Genomic DNA, 24,307 nt, shown 5'->3' with positions numbered 1-24,307 from the left:
ACAGGCCAGAAACGCTGGTAATTGTTTTCCACAACACCGAGGGACTCCCATCTCACATCTGTGACATAAGGAAACATCATGAACTGTGTCTGGCAGATGTGCTGTGTCTTACTGAAACTCACCTGAAAGGTTCTTTTGTTGCTGACAATCTGCATCTGGATGGTTACAATATGTTCAAACGAAACAGACACATGTCTTACTCAAATTTTCCTCAAATGGCTTCCAAAAATGGAGGTGGCGTGGCTGTTTATGTCAGAAACCATATTAAGGCTCATGAAAGACAGTATTTGCTAAATGTGACTGATCTTGAGTTTGTGGCTTTGAAGGTTGAGTCTCCATTCAGGGCAGTGATTGCAGCTGTGTACAGACCTCCTGACTACAGCCTGAGACCGTTCCTGGAAAATCTGGTAAGCCTTCTGGATGCACTGGAGATGTTGGACTGTCAGCCTGTCATTGTATGTGGAGATTTCAACGAGAATCAGGTACGCAGTTCAACAGGGCAAATTCTGGAACTATTTCAGTCTCGTGGATATGTACAGCTGATCACCTCTGCTACCACAGAGAAAAACACATTGCTCGATCTAATTTTCATTTCTCAGCCACAGAAATGTTTGCAATCCGGCGTGTTAAGAACTTACTACAGTTACCATGATCCTGTGTTCTGTGTCCTGTCCACAACTGAATCATCGGAGGTCTGTGAGTAAAAGCATGCCAAAGGTAAAAATTTTAAATTGTTTGTATTTCCTTTTAAAATATATTACACAACAGCGTTCCCAATTATATTTCTTCAAATCATTACATTATTCAGCCAATAAGAGTTCTGTAATTTGGAAATATTGAGATTCTAAACAGTTCGAGTTTTAAAAATATTGCAATTTTTCCAGTGATAAATAAATATTGAAGTTATTTATGAGGCTTTTGTCACAAAATCTAACCATTTGATTATACCTAAATAAGTCTGCTCAATTTGATTTGATACATTAAATTAAAGCTCAATTTAATATGACGTATGTATATGGTATGTAGTATAGTATATGATTAATGCAAACTTCAAATTCATAAAAACTTTAAAGAAGTTGTGGCTTGTGCATTTATATTGTTGGGTCAGGATTGATAAGTGCACAAGCCACAACTGTCTTAGCAGTTGTAAACAAGCTGCTACAGTAGATCACAAAATAAAAAAAATTCACCAGGAGGTCTGTGTGTAGCACAGGCTTCCTCCTGGACCAATAACATATGCCAGCTGATGCCCCCTCATGGCTGAAAAACGGGTGTTGAGGATGGGAGTAGGCATAGTGGGTGGGGGGCTTTGACTAGGAACATTTTAGTCTCAACATCAGTTAACACCGCCTGAAAAACAACAACTGCAAGCTTCAACATCTCATCCAGTTCACACACGACCAAAACAGAAGATCCATGACAGTCGTTATTGAAGGCACAGGGTGAAATGCATCCTGTCAGCTCACAACTGAGCACTGGTGGCCACTGAGGGAAAAAAAAAAGAACTTCCTTACACAGAAACATGTCCTCCAGCTTGAGCACTCAGAGACATGTCCTCTTGCTGCATCAGTCAAGAGATATCCTACTGCTGCTGAAGTGGAGCTATTTGAGTTGTAAGTGTAAATGTTCACTTCTTGTCTCTGAGAATGCCATTGTTACTCATGATATATCTCTTTGCATTACAGATTATGGTGTCTTAAGTCATAGCTCGGCCATCCAAGCTGAGACCCTCACAGCTAAACATGAAGTCAACATCTGTTCATGAAACTTCACTTACAAGACACTGTGTCTCCTGCAGCAAGGTTGAAGGTAACTAGCTATCATGTGTCATGGGACGTTTACAGTTGATAGATCATTACAACACATGTTTTCTTTTGGTTTCTCAGGAGGACTTTGCCATACATGTCTTCCTTCCAAGATGTCCCTGTCACCAGCAGACATGAGGTGCAGCTGACTCTGGTGAGTACTCAAATATCGCTTCTGTTTAACTGAGAAATGACTACAATCTTTGTCCAGCTGACTGTCATATTTATTTTTTCACCTTTAGTGGCTCTCATGTAACCGTGATACGACAGCAAAACGCGTTGTGACAGATGACATGATACATCAATCAGCATTCCAGGACACCTGTGGCAGCTGTGATGAGGACTGATGCTTCCATTTATTTTATTTTGAATATTATAGTATAAAATTATGCACAGGAACAAGGAATCCAAAAGACAGATATTTTTAGACCACAGATATCTTAACATGTTTGAAAAGGAGTAGGAAGAAGTAAGAAACTTGAGTTGTTTGCTCAGAGGGTTAAAGTGTCCCACTTTTGTCCTGAAGATCTGCACCCATCTGTTCAATGCTGGAGCAAACACTCAGCAGGTTAAAGGAAGCTGCAGCAGCAACCAGAAAGGTCCCAACATGTGTGAACATTTATATCTTTACAGTGACTGATTTTTTATTTTTATTTTAGCTTGCATCACCAGATTCATCTTCACAACAACCATGCAAATGTGAACTATGCACAAGTTTGAAAAAATTAGTAATTAAGCTCATTTCATTCTGCTAAAATTTCTATAGATTTGCACATTTATATCATTTTTCAGTACACGTGTGTTATTTTTTTCCAAACAGGTTTCCACATACTGGGTTAAAGTATCAGCTAGTTTAAATATGGGTATAGTGGGAATAAGACAGGACTCACAGTGTGTAAACTTGTGACTCCTGACTTTATGCAATGTGTAATGCTTGGTCACCTGTTATTAGTGATCATTGTGATAATAAAAAGGGATAAAAAAAACCCTTTTAAATCTTTATGAGAAACAAAAAATAAATTGTGAATTATGCTATTGTACTATTTTTAAAAAGTCACATGTTACACAACTGTGAATCCTGTATCCATGTGGGGTATCAGCTGGTAAACTGGTATGGCAAAAGATTGCCACACTTATACTATTTGAGCAGGTTAATATAGACATCAGGGAAAAGAAATGAATGATCATAGAAAAGCATTGTCAATTTTAATCATTAGCAAAATTAGAAAGAGGGTTTTGAACTAGTATAGTTTAACAATAGGGTAAACTTTACTCGGATACTAAATTTTAAACTGAATTTATTTTTTGTTTCTTGGGGTGGGGGGTTTGGTCACATTTTTTTCATTAGAGGCTTTGTAATCTTGACATTTTCTTAATTGCAATTCACATTCCATTCTTTAAGGTTAAGAATGACAATATTTCTAAATATAATTAACCATGTCCTTGAAAATTTTTATGTATCTGTGTAACTTGTACACCTCCAATTTCATGCTTTGTCATGCTTCAGTGAGGTTTTTGTTTTTTTAACTAAACTATAAAGCATAAATCATTTTTGATCATTTTCATAATCAAAAATAATTCCACATTGATCAGTTTTTTGTTGCACAGAAAGCTGTTTTTGTGCCCAGTCAGTCGTGGCAGATGGCTGCTTGTATCGAGCCTGGATCTGTCAGAGGTTTCTTCCTGTTAAAGGGAGTTTTTCCTCTCCACTGTTGCTCGGTATGAGGATTGCAAAAAAATCAATGACACACAGCAAATATTTTTCACTTTTATGTGCTCATTGAGAAGGAGTGAATGGTAAATATCATTAATTCAACGCAATCTGCTGGGTTTTTTTTAGATACTGTTTACTTTGAGTAATTCAGAATACTGTACTGCTTGATAGTCTGAATCAAATGAAATGTTTGTTTGACTGGACTGCAATGAAAAAGTTATGTGACATTTTATGAAATGACATTGTGTATTGACAGCATGTAAAGAAAATAAATAGAAATTAGTACATTTTTAGTTTGCCTTTTGATGTGTGCAGCATTATTACACAGTGCAATTTTCCACTTTTATATTCCATTTATTTATTTTGCATCTAATGTCAGTGTGGTTATGGTAATTTTTTTTACCTCAAGTCCCAAATTTTCCAATCCATTTAGAAATTAACCATCTCTTGGTTTACCAAACCTATTTGTCTATTTTAGAAAACAATTATATCTATGTATGGTTTACCATCACAAACATTAAAAAATGTACATCATAATGTGATAATCACTCAAAAAATATTTAATAGTTGCATGCAAATCTGCAAAAAGCATTTTGAACATTTTGTGCGAGCTTTATAGCTGGTGGGCACTGACTTAATTATAATCGGATTTACAAATATAGACCCCCTGCATGTTGTTTACATAGGGAAATTTCGCACATGCGTACAATCCTGGAGGACAAAAAGGCTATTCCTTTATTATTCCGATGCCGCCCCAGAATAATTCCGTTATTTCAATAAAACTTAGAGATGTAGATATTATTAATTTCGTGCTGTGCTTAAAAGCAAAGAGAGAAACCGTGAGAGTACAGCTCAAAACCACGTCTTTCTCGCTCTCTGTATCAGAGCAGCTACTGTATTGCTAACTCGCTGTTACCGTCTCTTACTCTGCAGTTGTACGTCACACTGTCTGGGTTCATGAGCGCCCCCACCGATGAGACACGAGAACTGCCTGCCTCTGCCTGCCCCGTGTGTCTCTGGACATATATATGTCGACAGACAGACAGACAGACAGACAGACAGACAGACATATATATATATATATATATATATATATATATATATATATATATATATATATATATATATATATATATATATATATATATATATATATATATATATATATATGTATATATGTGTGTGTGTGTGTTATTGTATATATATCCATGGATGGATATATATAGATATAGATATATTAGTGACTTGCAGTGAGGTTCATACCTGGTGAGGCACCAACTTCATTATAATGGGATTTACAAATCTAGACCCCCTGCCTGTTATTGTTTACATAAAGAAATTTCTCGCATGCTACAATGCTGGAGGGCAAAAAGGCTATTCCTTTACATGCCATTCATGATTCCGTGATCTCAATCAAACTTAGACTACTGTGTGGCTAGCTCGCTGGACGGCTCGCTGTTACCATCTCTTACTCTGCACTTGTGGAGTCACAATGTCTGGGTTCATGAGCGCCCCCAGCGATGAGGCATGAGAACTGCCTGCCTCACCTCTAATCTGTATGGCGTTTGCCGTCTCAAATAATATGCCATTTATGATCGCTCCTCAGCACACGAAACATGTTGACACACACAGTTGGTGAAAATAAAAACACAGTACATTAAATACATAAGCTAAATCATGGAAAATAGGTTCATACATTAAATGTTTTTAACCATTTTATTGGCGACGTACAGACAGGAGGAGCATGCTCTCATAGAATGGCAACCGGTGCTCTTAGCGAGAGGTTGCGCAATCACAGGTGAGGCTCAGCTCGGTGCTGCCTCACCGGCTTCGCTTCCAAGCATTTTAATGGGAAAATTCAGCGATTTTGAAGAAAAAACATCATCATACTTCAGTCAAATGATAAATAGGGACTTTATAGGACAAAACAACAGGGTGAAAAAATCTTTATAAATGATTTTATTGTTATATATTATTTTTCCATGATGACAGGTGCGGCTCTGGCTCTCCTGCCTCATCTGACAGCACATCACTGATTTTATATCTATCTATCTATCTATCTATCTATCTATCTGTCTGTCTGTCTGTCTGTCTGTCTATATCTCTATATATATCTATCTATATCTCTATATATCTATCTATCTCTTTATATATCTATCTATCTCTTTATATATCTATCTATCTATATATATATATATATATATATATATATATATATATATATATATATATATATATATATATATATATATATATATATATATATATATATATATATATATATATATATATATATACAGACCATAATTTAGCTAACTATGGTCTTTTTTATGCTCTGTTTCACTTTTTGACTTTTTCAAATAATTCAGGTTGCACACAAACTTCTGCGTCTTCAGCTGAATTCTGCAACACCTTTCCTAAGTTCCACTACTGGGCAAAGGATTTTTACAATATATGACTGTAGCTTTTTTATGCTTTTTTCCAACTTCCTACTCTTTTTTGCATCAATCATTCTGCAAATATGCTTCTTTGGCCCTTTATGTTAAGTTTCACTCCTTCAAATATTTCTGGTTTTGTTCTGATTTCTGCTTCAGCTAATTTCTGCTCTTTGCTACGTTTCACTGTTTCAACTATTTCAAGTTTTTTCTGCTTTTTCCTACTTCTTACGCTTTTCTCAAATTTTTCTTGCATTTCTGCTGCAGTCATTCTGCAAATATGCATTCTCACGGCTGTTTCGCTAGGAACAGCTATTTTTCTAGTTATTATTATTATTCTGTTTCCGTACGTTTTTTGTCCTTCAACTACTTCCACTATCTTTCACTAATTGTACTAATTCATATATCAAAACGTTCAGCTTCTTCTGGAGATTCCTGCTATGATTTTTGGTAAACTTCACTATTGCACTTTTTGAAATAATTGCCCTTTTGTGCAAATTTATTGCCCCATTCATTCCTATGGTGGAATTCACTAACTGACATCAGTTGCTAGAGTGTACACTCTAGTAACTGCCGTTTTTGAACTTTTTCTGCTTTTTGACAAACAAAATGATGCTGTTCATACATATTTCACTGTAGAGAAATAATTTATGCATTAAAATGTAGCTACGTGTGTCTACTTTATGGGATTATTACTATCATTGCTACAGGTCTTACTGTTTTCTGTCAAATTTCTCTGGAGTACAACCATGTCACACTTTCTCCTATTCTTTCAATGTATTTTTGTCTTGTGCTCTGTTTTTATATGTTTCAGTGCATTCTGCTTGTCTACTTTTATGTAAGCTTTCAACTTCCACTGGTTTTTACTATCTTTTAACTATTCAACTTTTGTTTATGCCTTCAACTTCCACTGGTTTTTAATATCTTTTAACTATTCAACTTTTGTGTATGCCTTCAACTTCCACTGGTTCTTAATTTCTTTTAGCTTTTCAACTTTTCTGTATGCCTTCAACTTCCACTGGTTTTTAATATCTTTTAGCTATTCAACTTCTGTGTATGCCTTCAACTTCCACTGGTTTTTACTATCTTTTAACTATTCAACTTTTGTGTATGCCTTCAACTTCCACTGGTTTTTACTATCTTTTAGCTTTTCAACTTTTGTGTATGCTTTCAACTTCCACTGGTTTTTACTATCTTTTAACTATTCAACTTTTGTGTATGCTTTCAACTTCCACTGGTTTTTAATTTCTTTTAGCTTTTCAACTTTTCTGTATGCCTTCAACTTCCACTGGTTGCATTTCTGCTGCAGTCATTCTGCAAATATGCATTCTCACGGCTGTTTCGCTAGGAACAGCTATTTTTCTAGTTATTATTATTATTATTATTATTCTGTTTCCGTACGTTTTTTGTCCTTCAACTACTTCCACTATCTTTCACTAATTGTACTAATTCATATATCAAAACGTTCAGCTCCTTCTGGAGATTCAAGCTATGACTTTTGGTAAACTTCACTATTGCACTTTTTGAAATAATTGCCCTTTTGTGCAAATTTATTGCCCCATTCATTCCTATGGTGGAATTCACTAACTGACGTCAGTTGCTAGAGGGGACACTGTAGTAACTGCCGTTTTTGAACTTTTTTCTGCTTTTTGACAAACAAAATGATGCTGTTCATACATATTTCACTGTAGAGAAATAATTTATGCAATAAAATGTAGCTACGTGTGTCTACTTTATGGAATTATAAGTTTTGTTGCTACAGGTCTTACTGTTTTCTGTCAAACTCTTCTGGAGTACAACCATGTCACACTTTCTCCTATTCTTTCAATGTATTTTTGTCTTGTGCTCTGTTTTAATCTGTTTCTATGCATTCTGCAAGTGTACTTGTCTGTTTTGCCTTCTGGTTCTACTGGTTTCTACTGCCTTCCACTGGTTTTACTACCTTTCACCTTTTCAAGATGAAGATGCCTTCATCTTCCACTGTTTTTATCTCTTTCTGCGCATTCTGCAAGTCTGCTTTTCTGTTTTGCCTTCTGGTCCTACTGGTTTTCACTATCTTCTAATTTCTTCTGCAATTTTTATTCAATATTAGCAATTAATATATGAAAATGTTCTGCTTCTTCTGATCCTTTTTGCTTTTGGTTTTGCTGTTTTACTAATTCAAATATTTCTGGTTTTGCACTAATTTCCTCTTGTGCTAATTATGATATATTTACGCTGTTTCACTTTTTGACTTTTCAAATAATTCATGTTGCACAAAAAACTTCTGCTTCTTCAGCTGAAATCTGCAAAACCTTTACTAAGTTTCAGTCCGTCAAATATTTCTGGATCTGTACTAATTTGATAGATAGATTGTAGATTGTAGATAGATTCTCACGGGGAAACCGTGAGAGTACAACTCAAACCACGTCTTTCTCGCTCTCTGTATCAGAGCAGCTACTGTATTGCCAACTCGCTGTTACCGTCTCTTACTCTGCAGTTGTGCAGTCACACTGTCTGGGTTCATGAGCGCCCCCAGCGATGAGACACGAGAACTGCCTGCCTCACTCCGCATCTGTTCTCCGTCGTTTATGATCGCTCCTCATCACACAAATCACGTTACACACTCAGTTGGTGACAATAAAAACACAGTACATTAAATACATAAGCTAAATTATGGAAAATCAGTTCATAAATTAAATGTTTTAACCATTTTATTGGCAACGTACAGACAGAAGGAGCATGGCAACCGGTGCAGTTAGCGAGAGGTTGTGCAATCACAGGTGAGGCTTATTGAGGATTAGAAAGGTGGCTATACTCTTAAATATCTAAGTAAAAGAAATAACGCACAGAGACGTAGTTCTTGCTGCTAGGCCATAGACGAGCTGGAGATTTATTACACTTCCACGGCTTCCTCTTTACAGTTTCTTCAGTTCAATACAAAATCTTCATCATCATCGTCTTGTCACAAAAAATCTCCTCGAAGTCTTAATCTCGACCTGTTTTATACTTTTCCATCTTCATCAGTGTGTGTTGGAAAGTTTCAACCAATGGCGTGCAACTGTTGTTTTGCAGAAAGATTCTGGCACGCTTTATACTGAGTGTGTATTGGACGACCTTTAAAATATTTTGGACCTCACGAACTCAACATCTGCTCCATTTCAGAATTGCTGAATAGAACAATTTATCTCAAATTGTTGATTTTATCTTGCACAAACAGACATCCTTTCCAGTAAATTCTGGCTCCATTTGCGCTTTGCACGCAAATGGAAGGAAAGAATTTGGTCAGGTTGACCTGGTGCGAAGCCAAAGTCTTCGCCGAGGCGCCAGTGTCATTTTTCCGCCAAACAACTCCTTAGATAGTATTTCCGCTCTTACATAATCCCCCCTATTCCGCTTTCAAGTGGAATCCTAATTAACCTTAGCAGTTGTTTGGTTAATTGCTATACTAAGTTTACATATTTACCTGTGAGTACAACTCTGTATATAAACCTTAGAAATATATATAGAAGTCACTTAAAAGTGAAATAAAATGAATAGTGGGGGCAACATTGTTTCATGAGTTACTGTAACTAATACAACAATTCCAATACATTGATTAAACATTGCTTGGTCATTGCTTCCATGATTGTTCTTCCATCTGTATAAGGTCGAAAAACCCTGTTGGCCTTTTGTTGCTTTCCAGGGAAAAAATTACCTTATGGCCCCCGCTCGCCATGGGCGACCACCAGTATTCCATAATCTGGCACAAATGTAACACAATCATGGATCCACAGTGACCAAAATCATAGATATACATGGTAACAATAGTACTTCAACATTGATACATAATCTTGATGACAATTATGAAGAAGTGTCCATGACGCACATATAATCAGAGTGATTGTGTGATTTAAATGCTAATCATAATGATCAAAGTATTGGTCGCTTAATGCTTGTGCTCATCCACGCTCTCTTACATTATCATTCATACTCACATTCTTGTTCATACTGTCTCACACATTCATTCTCATTCACACGTGTTCCTAGTGTGTTAACTATGTGTGGGCCACCCGTGTTGTATTGTATATAAAGTGTATAAACTATGTGTAATGAGTATGTGTAATGGTGTATGCAAACAGTGTCTTTTTCATGAGTCCGTTTATTCCAACCCAAGTTTGACTTCATTTCCCTTGAACCTTTTAGATCTTTCAACATTCCATAAGCCATTTTAATTCAGGCATCAATTATCCTTGAGCTCAGCAGTCCTTCGAATCGGTCATAGGTTCACTGGTCCGGGCGGCCTTGTGCTTAGTCCGTCTGATGTTTACCGTCCTTGGTCATCCATCTGTATACAGTCCCTACAATCCATTTCCTCATGATAGGGATCACACAACACACAAGCAGAAAAATAACAATTAGTATTACTACCAGTGTTATTCCTATTTTAACTACAAAGGCTCCCCATTCACCTAAAATTTCCTCCAGACTTTTCCATGACCAAGTGTTCTTTCCTGCATTTTCTTTGAATTCCGATTTCAGTTTCTTCAACTTAGTCATTACTGCTCTAAATGTACCTTTTGGTGAGGTATTCATAGGGATATAAGTACAGCATTCATTAGCAAACATATGACAAACTCCTCCCATATTGGCTAAGATCCAATCTAACGCTTGTCTGTTTTGTTTTGCCATTCTACTGGTTTCATGGAGTTGTTCTCCTAGGGCCATAAATCCTTCAACTGTAAAGTTGATCATTCTCTGTTGATTGTAATAAACATAGTTAATCCATTCAACATTTTTGTTAATTGTGATCCAAGGTAAGATAGATTCAAAACCTGCGCGGAGTTCATGTTGCGCTTTGAATTCATCTGGAATTCCTCTTGGTTGACCTATAAGATTTAAATATACTCCTTCATTCAACCCATAATCCCCCAGGCTTCTACGAAGCCTTGTTCTATTGTTGTGCATTCCTACTAAGTCTTTAACTCCTTCATACACTAGGGTTACTGGTAATTTCATTGTCTGAATTAGTTAGAAATTCGGTATCTGTTAAACTTGCTGTCCATTTCCATTGTAAGTGCACATATCTAGTTTTACGAATCAATTTTGTGGGTACATTTAAATTGACACTTGCTGGAAAGAACACTGGTATGTACTTGTCTGGATTTCTATAAGTTGTGTGATACTTATCTTTGTCATTGGAGATGGATCTTGTGTTGTGAACAGTCGTTGTTGAGTCAGCGTTTGTCCCCCCTGGAGGCTGTCTTTGAGTCCATTCTCTGTCACTGTGGTTCGTCGTGGTTGGTTTGTCCCGTGGTGTTGGCTGCAGATTGTGTAAGTTCGTCTCTGCCGTCACTGCTGCTCGGTTCACCACCTCTGTCAACATCCACAGTTGGACAGTTATCAGTATCAGTCTCATTGCTGTGAGGCTTCTGCTCATCTTCCTTGTAAAACTCAAGTCTCAGTTTGTCTTTATTTTGAACTTTAGTGCAATGAGTCAAATGATGCCAAGTGGTACTTCCTTCTACTTGGACAGCCGTTGGGGTTGCTCTCTTGACTTCATAAGGTCCTTCCCATCGGGCCTCATGCCATCTCCGTCTGTACACCTTGATGTACACCAATCTCCAGGTTTCACCGGTGGTTCCCACACCGTCGACTCTGGACTTCTGGATTTTTCCTGCAAATAGATAGCTCTATGGATAGCAGTTAGTTGTTCAACATAGTCTTTCAACTCAGTTTGCAATTGCTCAAGGGGAGGTCCCTTGAAAGGTAACCTCCATTGCGGCACAGGCATAGGTCTGCCAGTCAGCATTTCATGCGGTGTTAAATGCGTGCTTCTGTGCATTTGCATGCGATAGCTCATTAATGCTAGTGGCAAAGCATCTACCCAGTTTAGTTTAGTTGATGCACAAATTTTCCGAAGCTTTGCTTTCAACGTGGCGTTGATGCGTTCCACCATTCCCTGGCTCTGAGGGTGGTAGACTGCGCCAAAACGTTGTTTGATCTGTAGCTTTTGCAAAATGCCTTTAACAACTTTTTGTACAAAAGCTGAACCATTATCTGAACTGATTTCAGATGGAATTCCAAATCTTGAAATTACTTCTCTTGTCAAAAATTTGATAACTGTGTCTGCTCCTAAGGTTTTTGATGGTACTGCTTCAACCCATCGACTGAAACGATCTATTATCACCAACATGTACCTTTTACCTTGAACTGGTTTGAGCATGTCTACATAATCTATCACCAGGTGTTTGAAAGGTCCATCTGGAACTGGAATGTGTCCAATACCTGGTTTTATGCCTTTCCGAGCATTATTTTCGGCACATATTTCACACTGGCTTAGAATTTCATCCACCATGTCTTGCATGTATGGAGACCAGAAACCTTGTTCTTTCAATTTTTCCATGACTTTTCCTCGGGCACAGTGGTCTAAGCCATGGGCTTCTGAGACCAATAATGTTAATAATGCTACTGGTGCTATTAGTAGGCCTTGGTGTGACCTCCATAAGCCATTTTCACTCATCGTAGCACCTCTTCGTGCCCAAAGATCACGTTCACTGTTACTTGCTTGTTGTTGCATCAAAATGACATCTTCCGGTGTTACAGCTGGTTCTAAAGCTATCACAGGTGCCAAGATAGCCATTTGGCTCCTGGACGCCATTTTTGCCAATTCATCTGCCATGTTGTTACCTCTCACAACGATGTCATTGCCTTTGCGATGTGCTTGACACTTGATCACTGCCAGCTTCGAAGGAAGCATCATGGCAGCAATTAATTCTTTTAGTTGTGCTTCGTGCTGCACTGGGGTTCCGTCTGCCCTTTTGAAACCTCTTTGTTTCCAAATTGCGGCAAATAAAAAACATACACCGTGGGCATAGGCTGAATCAGTGAACACATTTGCGACTTTTGACCTAGCCATTTTACAGGCTTCAGTTAATGCTTTAAGTTCCGCAAGTTGTGCAGAACATGGTTGGTCACATCTTTCAGCTTTGATGGTTACAAAATGTTCACCTATTTGTTGTACCACTGCAAAACCTGCGTGGTTTCCTAGGTGGTCTCTGAAACATGACCCATCAACAAAGTATGTGACTTCTGCGTCAGGCAATGGAGTGGATTCCAAATCAGGTCTGAGTCTTGTGTATTTCATTGTTTCTGCTACACACTCATGTGGTTCTCCGTCACAATCCAAAGGAATCACATTTGCTGGATTGTTGGTGATACATCTTTGAATAGTTATGTCAGGATATATCAGAAGTAGCATATACTGCAAACTTCTTGCTTGTGTTACGACAAACTTTCCTAGATTTATTAACTCTGCGATTTTGTGGTGAGTTAATATTGTAACTGGATAACCCATTGTTATGGTTGAAGCTTTTTCATAAGCATGGTAGACTGCTGCTAGCCCCTGATAACATGGTGGCCAGCCTTGTGCTACATTGTCCAACTTTGTGCTGTAATAAGCAATTGGTTGTTTTCTTCGACCTGTACATGTTTCTTGCATCAAAACTGCTGTGACATACATGTCTTTTTTGTTCGCAACATATAGGTAGAATGGTTTGTCATAGTTTGGAACTGCTAGTGCAGGTGCACTCTGCATTTCACATTTTAGAGATTCAAATGCTACTTTTGCTTCTAAAGTCCAATTTATCAGATTCTTTTGGTTTTGATGACCTGGTTCTTTCATGAGTTCTCTGAGTGGTGCTGTTTTTTCTGCATAACTTTCTATCCAATCAGCATTGAAACCTGTCATACCGAGAAATGTCATCATTTCTCCAACTGTTCGTGGACATGGAGCTTTGCTGACACCCTCTAGTTGAGAAGGTGATATGCCAATGCTCCCTTCTGAGAGTTGTCTACCCAGGTATTCTACCTGTGTCTGACAATACCGTAATTTGTCTTTGGAGGCTTTGTACCCTCCTTCAGCCAGTCTTTCAAGGACTTTTATCGAATCCTGATGGCAATCATCCAATGTAGGTGACGCAATTAGAATGTCGTCAACAAACTGTAGCAATGTGCTATTTATTTCCAATCCTTCTAAGTCCTGTCTGAGTGCTTGATTGAACAAATGAGGGCTGTGTTTGAAGCCTTGGGGTAATCGAGTGTAGCTGTACTTCTTACCTCTGTAGGTAAATGCGAACAAGTATTGAGATTGTTCCGCTAAGGGAATGGTGAAAAATGCTGAACAAAGATCAATTACCGTGAAAAATTTTGCTTCAGCAGGGATTGCGGTTAAAAGTGTGTGTGGGTTGGGCATTTCTGCCGATGATCTGTCTTCTACTACATCGTTTATTGTGCGAAGGTCATGTACCAGGCGATACTTTGACTTATCTGCTTTCAGAACTGGAAAAATTGGCGTATTGCATGGACTTTCAATTTCCACCAACACTCCTGCTGTTAACAATCCTTCAATGGTTTTGCTGATTCCTTCTTCTGCTTCTGGTTTTAATGGATATTGAGGACGAAATGGAAGTTTAGCATTTGGTTTCAGTTCAACTTTAAATGGGTTAGCTGATTTCACTAATCCCACATCTGTTTCATGTTTTGACCATACTGATTCAGGAACTAGCTTTAACATGTCCTGCATTAATGGGTTTTCAACTGACTCATCTTTTTCTTCTGTTTGTTTTGTGTCATTAATCGGTACTGTTACCACCTGTGGTTTTGCTGTCATAGTAGTTTCACTTATTATTTTAATCATTGTTGCATCTTCTGATTGGAAAATTAATGGGCTTTCTGTCTGTTCCCATTTAATCTGTGTTGCAATTTTCATCATTGGTCCAAGATCTTTGGCATGAAAGTTTTTATTTACAAACAAGGTTATGTGGGGTACAGATTCTGCAACGTTGTACCATTGTGAAATGAAATCATTAATTTCTACATTTAGCGCTGCTCCTTGTCTCCCAACAATGATATATTGGGACTCAAGGTTCACCGCTTCACCTTGTGTTTCCTTGTCCCATTGTTCTTCAAACTCTGTACTTTTTGAAATGTCATAGTACATTGTGCAATGATAGTCTAGAAATGGTTTCTTAGCTTCTGGAATTTGAATTTGAATGTACTGTCCCCATTTGGAAATTACCTCTTCAATAGAGTTATTAATGTCTCCAAGCCAATAAACTTTGGCTTCATGTTGTTGCATGAACATTTGAAGATCCACACCTTCTTTTTCAACATACACACCTTGAGGAGAACACCAGATTTTTATTTTTAATTTACATAGAGCGTCTCTTCCCAACAGGTTTATTGGGGTTTGATCAGATACCAAAATTGGTATTTTTATTTCATTGTCATTTGTTGTAATTCGAACAGGAGCTGTCATTTGGATTAATTGTCTTGTTCCCGAGAACCCTACTGTTGATACAAATTTATCAGACATGGGGAGATGCGTTGCATAGTTTGGACTTACACAAGTGTAAGCTGCTCCTGTATCGACCAACATTGGAGTTTCTCTGTTTTCAATTTGAATTTTCAATATTGGTTCATCGTCAGCACCTGTAGTTAGAATTGGGTACTGACTCTCTCCCCTAGGGTCCTCTGGGCATCCCTAGTATCCAAAATTTGGTGGATTGTATTGAGCTGGTGAATTTTGTTGAACTGGTGGATCGTATGGGACTCCTTGAGGATCGTATGGAGTTCCCTGTTGATTATATGGAACTGCTTGGTGATTGTATGGGGCTGTCGGTGGACCTGGTCTGGCTCTGCCACGCGGCCGTCTTTGGAATGAGTTGTCACCATTTCGGCACTGGTCAGCACGATGTCCAAAACAACCACATGTCCAGCATGCTCCGGGTGTTCTGGGCGGACCGCCTCGTCCCCTGTTAGGCCATGAAGGGCTTCTTTGCTGCCTTCCTCGAGGCACAAATGGACGTGAGTTCCATGGTTGTGAATAAATATTCACCACTGGTTGAGAAGGCTGAGTCATTTGCGAAGTTGGAGTATACATCTGTGGCGCTGAATTCACAGAATTAGGAAGGTTGGCTACATTTGGGGCGGGATGCTGGTCCCCCCTTACCACTGCAGCTTGGGTCTTAGTCTTGTTTTTTCCTTGAAGTTCTCCAAGCTGTAATTGAGCCAATTTCCTTTGAATGTTTTTGTCTTGGTCAGTGCGTTTTTGTTCATCTTTTCGGTATTTTTCTATTGCGTGTACCACATGATCACGAAATTCTTTGTGTGGCATAGACATCAGAGCCACCACCTCTTCAAGTTTGGTGCGCACTGGCTCTGGCATTACATCCACCAATGATTTTCGAAACACACCTGCAATCATTGGGTACTCGTCAACATCAAACTCCATTACTTCGTTCCACCTTCTCAACTGCCTGGCGACGTAGGATACTGGATTCTCCGAGTCACCAATTGGTTCCGCTTTCATGTTCTTAGGGTCCACTTTGTTTGGAAATTCTGCCCTCAAGGCTGCCCAGATCATTGTCCGGCATGCATTTAGTTCAATCCCGTCTGCTCTTTCTTGTAGCATCCAGGGATGATCCTTCAAAATGTTCTGCATGGTGGGAATTCCAACAACTTTTGCTAGAATGGCTTTGATGTCTCCAAGTGCCAAGATTTTGCCAACTGTCTCTTCTTCAAGTGCTCTTATCCATCTTCCTGCACCATTATGAATGTCCGGCAACCGCGAGACTAACCCTACCAGATCCATCGAGGCAAATGGCAAATATTGAGCAATATCTCCTTTTAATATGATTGGTAATTGTTTTGAGGGGTCATAACGATCAGGTTTGCGTATGTCAGGTCTGGATCTCAAATCGTATTCTTTTTGGTTTGGGGCTTTTTGTTCTTTGACCGGAGTGCTTGTACTTGGACCAGCCATTGCTCCGTCTTCACCATTATCACATCTTGACTCTGTTTCAGCTAATCGTACAAGGCCTTCATCAATTTCTTCCTCTATTTCCTGTATCTGTGTTTGGTTTGCTTTACGTTCTATATTAAAGACTTCTGGGCCTAACTTTAACCAATAAGCATCTCCGCTTCTGCGTCTTTTCAGATGACCCGCGTAGCCATCAAAAAATTTATTATTATTACTTCCAGCATAGCAGTCAAGAATTTTAATATTTCCAACTGTCCGTGTTGTGGAGCATCCGGCACCAGAGGTTTGACTTCTGGGTTGGATTGGCGGTAATGATGTGTCATATCTGCCAGCTGGCTTATAGCCATCTGCATTTGCATATGACGTTGGTAGTTCCATGCTTTTTGAGTGCTTATTATTTGTGCTACTGTCTGTAGCACTTGTGCTCGTCTGTGGTGCACCTCTGGGTGGAGCTGGTGTTTGAACCACTGTTGATCGTGGTGTGTGCCCTGTAGAGGGTCTGTCTAATTGAGTTTCCATCTCATTGTTTTTACCTTGTTTAATGTCCCTAATTTGATCATCATTCCTGTATCCAAAATCACCTGTGATATTCAGAACTCCTGTCAGGGCTGGATACAACCCAGCAGGGTTCATTTGATCATCGTCTGGTTTTTCATAATTATTTTTTAGCTCAATTACCTGCTGCTTTAAGTTTTTCCGGTATTTTTCACCTTCTTCCTTGAATAGTTGTAAAATGTTTAATTCTAGTTCTCTTTTGGCTTGTCTTTTCTTTCCTTTGTTTTTTGCTTTGTAGTCTGCAATCCGAGTTTCCATCTGTTCACAAAGAGATAAGTCAAAGCTCCCATTTTCTGGCCATGGGCATGGAAGTCCTTGCGTTCTCTTTTGCCACTTCTTAGAAATTTTTGGAATTTGAGAAGCATATTCTGGGTTTTTTGAACCAATAATGACAATAGGTATGTTGCTCATCTTGCTTATTTAGCAGTTGTCTGTTAGAATTCTGTCTTTTGCAGTTTTGTTGTCCTTTAACTTTTTAATTTTTCCAATTTAGTAAAAAATAAGTTGATTTTTAGTTAGTTATTCTTATAATATTTTTTCCTTGTAGTATTATTGCTTATAGTTGCTATATATTGTTACATGTGTTAAGTATTCTTCAATAAGTGTAACTGTTAACCAAGTTTTTTACAGTTATTCAACTCTATTTACAGTAAAATATACATTTGAAAAATGTTTAACATAGATCAGTGTCACAGAAACAATGATTATTTGGATAAAAGTCTGTATTATGTGAGTCAACGCAAGGTTTTAGGCTTGGACCTGTTCACCGTTGTAAGCAGAGGAGAGAAAAAAGGAAAAACTAAACTTCAGTCTGCTTCAGTCCGAAATGAGCAAAGGTGGGGGCCAACTTTGCGTAATAGGAAGTGGGCCGTCTTAAATACTATGGACTACAAATGGGTGTTAACCAAAGAATGGTCTCAGTTCACGACAGATCCGGGACCGAATGACGTGTTGTGGAGAGAGAGAGAGAGAGAGAAAGAGAGAGAGAGAGAGAGAGAGAGAGAGAGAGAGGGAGAGAGAGGCAGAATAGGGGCAGAATAGGGGCAGGGCAAGAGAGAAAGGGTGAGGGAGGAAAGAGAGTGAGGAAGGGAGGTCAAGGGATAGGGAGAGAAGGGGTGGGAGGGAAAGTTCGTGTGTGTGTTTCTGGGAATTCAGCCAAGAAACTCTTTTCTTTCTCCCAACTTTTCTGAAATATAGCAGCGAGATATGGATTTTTCCTATCTATATTGCACAGCATAAAATTAGACGTTACAACAGCGTTAACAATTGCAGTCAAAATGAAGACCAAATTTCAACTTTAATACAGAGCACGGCGGCTTCTAATGCTCAACATTACTTTGAAAGCAGTCAGTTATTTAATAAGCCAAAAAGCCAAAAACATGCACATTTCAGATTTTTACAATATATACAGGCATGCCAATCAAATACTTACACAACAGACAACATATATTCCCAATTATTCAGCATTCATCTCAGCAACATTCATTCCATTTGCATTTCTACTCCTTATTCTTTCCTTACTCCTTCTCCTCCCCGGGGATTCTAGTGAGTGTAATTATATTTATTATAAATATATAAAATTTAGTTGGCTGTTGATTTAATTAGCCACTGTCCAATTTTAATGTGTGCACACAATTAATTATATTAGGACTTCAGTTATTTTAGCCAAGGCTGACAGAAACACTTAAACTCCTCACCAAAAACTCAAAGAAATGAAAGAACAATTACTGCAGTTTAACTCACAAAGTAATCTGTAAAACTCTATTTTCTTCACTTGAACTTCTTTATTCACTTTTTACTCATTTTCAACTCTATTTCAGGCCACACATCATCTCATGGAGGACTTTGGTTTCTCCCACCAGACGAGCTTTTTGCTCTCTTCGTGGATGGGATATGTCGTGGTCACTCCTCGGAGAAAAACACGTTCCCTCCGCTAAGGAAACTCCGCTGTCTCTCTCATGGAGACATTCGGTGGTCTCACAGAGAAAAGAAGAACTGTCCTCTCCTGGCCTCTTCTTATTCTTATTCTTTGTTTTTATAGCGCTTTTCACAGAGATCCCAATCTCTCTTCGTGGCTCAGCTGGTTTAATGTTAAAGTTAAGCTTCTTGGCCTCCTGCCAAATTTAACAAATCGTGATATATTATTTATTAGTCAGCTCAATGAAAGTGCCTGCTCAGAAGAACTACACCAGATTGGCTGATATATGGTAACTTATAATGGAAGAAATTCCTTGTTACCGTCACCAAAACGGGTGAGACCAGACTGAAAAAGTGCTTATTTTCCGAGCTGCATGTTTCCAGAATGTACGAGATACCTATGAGTCTCAGATTTTTGGCAGCTCGTTCTTTGCGCAAAGAAATTACTCGCCTATGGTAAGCAGAAAGAACTTAATCACTCTTTTTAGCACTTCAGACCGCCAGCAGACAGGAAACCGTTCTGTTTTTAACAAGTAAAAGAGATAAAAGCTTACCTCTTTCCTGTGATTGGGCCCAGACGGCTCCCGTCCGCAGTCAGGCTGAAGCGAGTCACCTTCCTTCTCCTGGTTGTTCAATTGTTCATTCAAACGTCGGGTGTCACCACTTTTATTGAGGATTAGAAAGGTGGCTATACTCTTAAATATCTAAGTAAAAGAAATAACGCACAGAGACGTAGTTCTTGCTGCTAGGCCATAGACGAGCTGGAGATTTATTACACTTCCACGGCTTCCTCTTTACAGTTTCTTCAGTTCAATACAAAATCTTCATCATCATCGTCTTGTCACAAAAAATCTCCTCGAAGTCTTAATCTCGACCTGTTTTATACTTTTCCATCTTCATCAGTGTGTGTTGGAAAGTTTCAACCAATGGCGTGCAACTGTTGTTTTGCAGAAAGATTCTGGCACGCTTTATACTGAGTGTGTATTGGACGACCTTTAAAATATTTTGGACCTCACGAACTCAACATCTGCTCCATTTCAGAATTGCTGAATAGAACAATTTATCTCAAATTGTTGATTTTATCTTGCACAAACAGACATCCTTTCCAGTAAATTCTGGCTCCATTTGCGCTTTGCACGCAAATGGAAGGGAAGAATTTGGTCAGGTTGACCTGGTGCGAAGCCAAAGTCTTCGCCGAGGCGCCAGTGTCATTTTTCCGCCAAACAACTCCTTAGATAGTATTTCCGCTCTTACAGGCTCAGCTCGGTGCAGCCTCACAGCACATCACTGATTATCTATCTATCTATCTATCTATCTATCTATCTATCTATCTATCTATCTATCTATCTATCTATCTATCTATCTATCTATCTATCTATCTATCTATCTATCTATCTATCTATCTATCTATCTATAGCCATAAAAAAATCGCTGTTCTTGACATTACAAATAAAAAAACTAAGTTATACAAAAAATTTGATGTTCTCTCATCAAATTTGTAATGTCAAGAACAGCGATATCTATCTAAATAGATAGATAGATAGATAGATAGATAGATAGATAGATAGATAGATAGATAGATAGATAGATAGATAGATAGATAGATAGATAGATAGATAGATAGATAGATATTAGTGACTTGCGGTGAGGTTCATACCTGGTGAGGCACCTACTTATTTATAATCGGATTTACAAATCTAGACCCCCTGCATGTTATTGTTTACATAAGGAAATTTCTCGCATGCTACAATGCTGGAGGGCAAAAAGGCTATTCCTTTACATGCCATTCATGATTCCGTGATCTCGATCAAACTTAGACATGTAGATATTATTAATTTCGTGCTGTGCTTAAAAGCAAAGGGAGAAACCGTTAAAGTGCAACTCAAAACCACGTCTTTCTCACTCTGTATCAGCGCAACTACTGTGTGGGTAGCTCGCTGGACGGCTCGCTGTTACCATCTCTTACTCTGCACTTGTGGAGTCACAATGTCTGGGTTCATGAGCGCCCCCAGCGATGAGACATGAGAACTGCCTGCCTCACCTCTAATCTGTATGGCGTTTGCCGTCTCAAATAATATGCCATTTATGATCGCTCCTCAGCACACGAAACATGTTGACACACACAGTTGGTGAAAATAAAAACACAGTACATTAAATACATAAGCTAAATTATGGAAAATAGGTTCATAAATTAAATGTTTTAACCATTTTATTGGCGACGTACAGACAGGAGGAGCATGCTCTCATAGAATGGCAACCGGTGCTCTTAGCGAGAGGTTGCGCAATCACAGGTGAGGCTCAGCTCGGTGCTGCCTCACCGACTTCGCTTCCAAGCATTTTAATGGGAAAATTCAGCGATTTTGAAGAAAAAACATCATCATATTTTAGTCAAATGATAAATAGGGACTTTATAGGACAAACCACAGGGTGAAAAAATCTTTATAAATGATGTTATTGTTATATATTATTTTTCCATGATGACAGGTGTGGCTCTGGCTCTCCTGCCTCATCTGACAGCACATCACTGATTTGATATCTATCTATATATATATACAGACCATAATTTAGCTAACTATGGTCTTTTTTATGCTCTCTTTCACTTTTTGACTTTTTCAAATAATTCAGGTTGCACACAAACTTCTGCGTCTTCAGCTGAATTCTGCAACACCTTTGCTAAGTTCCACTACTGGGCAAAGGATTTTTACAATATATGACTGTAGCTTTCTTATGCTTTTTTCCTACTTCTTATTCTTTGTTCTCAAATTTTTCTTGCATTTCTGCTGCAGTCATTCTGCAAATATGCATTCTCACGGCTGTTTCGCTAGGAACAGCTATTTTTCTAGTCAGTGAGAATGCATTCAATGCATTCTCACTACTAGTGTTTCTGTTTCTCTTTATCAGTGAGAATGCATTCAATGCATTCTCACTACTAGTGTTTCTGTTTCTCTTTATTATTATTATTATTATTATTCTGTCTTCCGTACGTTTTTTGTCCTTTAACTACTTCTACTATCTTTCACTATTTGTACTAATTCATATATCAAAACGTTCAGCTCCTTCTGGAGATTTATGCTATATCTTTTGGTAAACTTCACTATTGCACTTTTTGAAATAATTGCCCTTTTGTGCAAATTTTTGCCCCATTCATTACTATGGTGGAATTCACTAACTGACATCAGTTACTAGAGTGTACACTGTAGTAACTGATGTTTTTGAACTTTTTCTGCTTTTTGACAAACAAATTGATGCTGTTCATACATATTTCACTGTAGAGAAATAATTTATGCATTAAAATGTAGCTATGTGTGTCTACTTTATGGAATTATTACTATTATTGCTACAGGTCTTACTGTTTTCTGTCAAACTCCTCTGGAGTACAACCATGTCACACTTTCTCCTATTCTTTCAATGTATTTTTGTCTTGTGCTCTGTTTTAATCTGTTTCTATGCATTCTACAAGTCTGCTTTTCTGTTTTGCCTTCTGGTTCTACTGGTTTCTACTGCCTTCCACTGGTTTTACTACCTTTCACCTTTTCAAGATGAAGATGCCTTCATCTTCCACTGTTTTTATCTCTTTCTACGCATTCTGCAAGTCTGCTTTTCTGTTTTGCCTTCTGGTTCTACTGGTTTTTACTATCTTCTAATTTCTTCTGCAATTTTTATTCAATTTTAGCAATTAATATATAAAAATGTTCTGCTTCTTCTGATCCTTTTTGCTTTTGGTTTTGCTGTTTTACTAATTCAAATATTTCTGGTTTTTCTGCTTCCCTTAATGTAAGCTTTTTGCTCTTTCACTGTTAAACTGTTTCAACTATTTATGGTTTTGCACTAATTTCCTCTTGTGCTAATTATGATATTTTTACGCTGTTTCACTTTTTGACTTTTCAAATAATTCATGTTGCACAAAAACTTCTACTCCTTCAGCTGAAATCTGCAAAACCTTTACTAAGTTTCACTCCTTCAAATATTTCTGGATCTGTACTAATTTGATAGATAGATAGATAGATAGATAGATAGATAGATAGATAGATAGATAGATAGATAGATAGATAGATAGATAGATAGATAGATAGATAGATAGATTAGTGACTTGCGGTGAGGTTCATACCTGGTTAGGCACCGACTTAATTATAATCGGATTTACAAATCTAGACCCCCTGCATGTTATTGTTTACATAAGGAAATTTCTCGCATGCTACAATGCTGGAGGGCAAAAAGGCTATTCCTTTACATGCCATTCATGATTCCGTGATCTCAATCAAACTTAGACATGTAGATATTATTAATTCCGTGCTGTCCTTAAAAGCAAAGGGAGAAACCGTTAAAGTGCAACTCAAAACCATGTCTTTCTCGCTCTCTGTATCAGCACAACTACTGTGTGAGTAGCTCGCTGGACGGCTCGCTGTTACCATCTCTTACTCTGCAGTTGTGCAGTCACAATGTCTGGGTTCATGAGCGCCCCCAGCGATGAGGCATGAGAACTGCCTGCCTCACCTCTAATCTGTATGGCGTTTGCCGTCTCAAATAATATGCCATTTATGATCGCTCCTCAGCACACGAAACATGTTGACACACACAGTTGGTGAAAATAAAAACACAGTACATTAAATACATAAGCTAAATCATGGAAAATAGGTTCATACATTAAATGTTTTTAACCATTTTATTGGCGACGTACAGACAGGAGGAGCTGCTCTCATAGAATGGCAACCGGTGCTCTTAGCGAGAGGTTGCGCAATCACAGGTGAGGCTCAGCTCGGTGCTGCCTCACCGGCTTCGCTTCCAAGCATTTTAATGGGAAAATTCAGCGATTTTGAAGAAAAAACATCATCATATTTTAGTCAAATGATAAATAGGGACTTTATAGGACAAACCACAGGGTGAAAAAATCTTTATAAATGAGGTTATTGTTATATATTATTTTTCAATGATGACAGGTGTGGCTCTGGCTCTCCTGCCTCATCTGACAGCACATCACTGATTTTATATCTATCTATCTACCTATCTATCTATATATATATATACAGACCATAATTTAGCTAACTATGGTCTTTTTTATGCTCTGTTTCACTTTTTGACTTTTTCAAATAATTCAGGTTGC

The 24,307-nt window shown here is 38.1% G+C and overlaps 2 long non-coding RNA genes across 2 annotated transcripts; one reads left to right on the top strand and one right to left on the bottom strand.

The window, feature by feature from the left end:
* Positions 1–257: 257 nt before the first annotated feature.
* Positions 258–2,982, top strand: LOC148154878 (uncharacterized). The gene is made up of 3 exons (XR_015765787.1): positions 258–1,809; positions 1,887–1,959; positions 2,048–2,982. It is a non-coding gene; the product is annotated as an uncharacterized LOC148154878 (long non-coding RNA).
* A 5,811-nt stretch (positions 2,983–8,793) lies between these two features.
* Positions 8,794–20,467, bottom strand: LOC148154877 (uncharacterized). Its single transcript, XR_015765893.1, has 2 exons — positions 19,761–20,467; positions 8,794–11,589 (listed from the first exon to the last, which is right to left on the bottom strand). It is a non-coding gene; the product is annotated as an uncharacterized LOC148154877 (long non-coding RNA).
* Positions 20,468–24,307: the final 3,840 nt, after the last annotated feature.

The sequence above is a fragment of the Poecilia mexicana genome, unplaced genomic scaffold (genome assembly GCF_051168715.1).
Source record: "Poecilia mexicana isolate PSO_F unplaced genomic scaffold, ASM5116871v1 scaffold_17, whole genome shotgun sequence".
NCBI classification, from domain to species: domain Eukaryota; kingdom Metazoa; phylum Chordata; class Actinopteri; order Cyprinodontiformes; family Poeciliidae; genus Poecilia; species Poecilia mexicana.
Note: the sequence above shows the minus strand (reverse complement) of the source record. Positions and strands in the feature narration are given on the sequence as shown.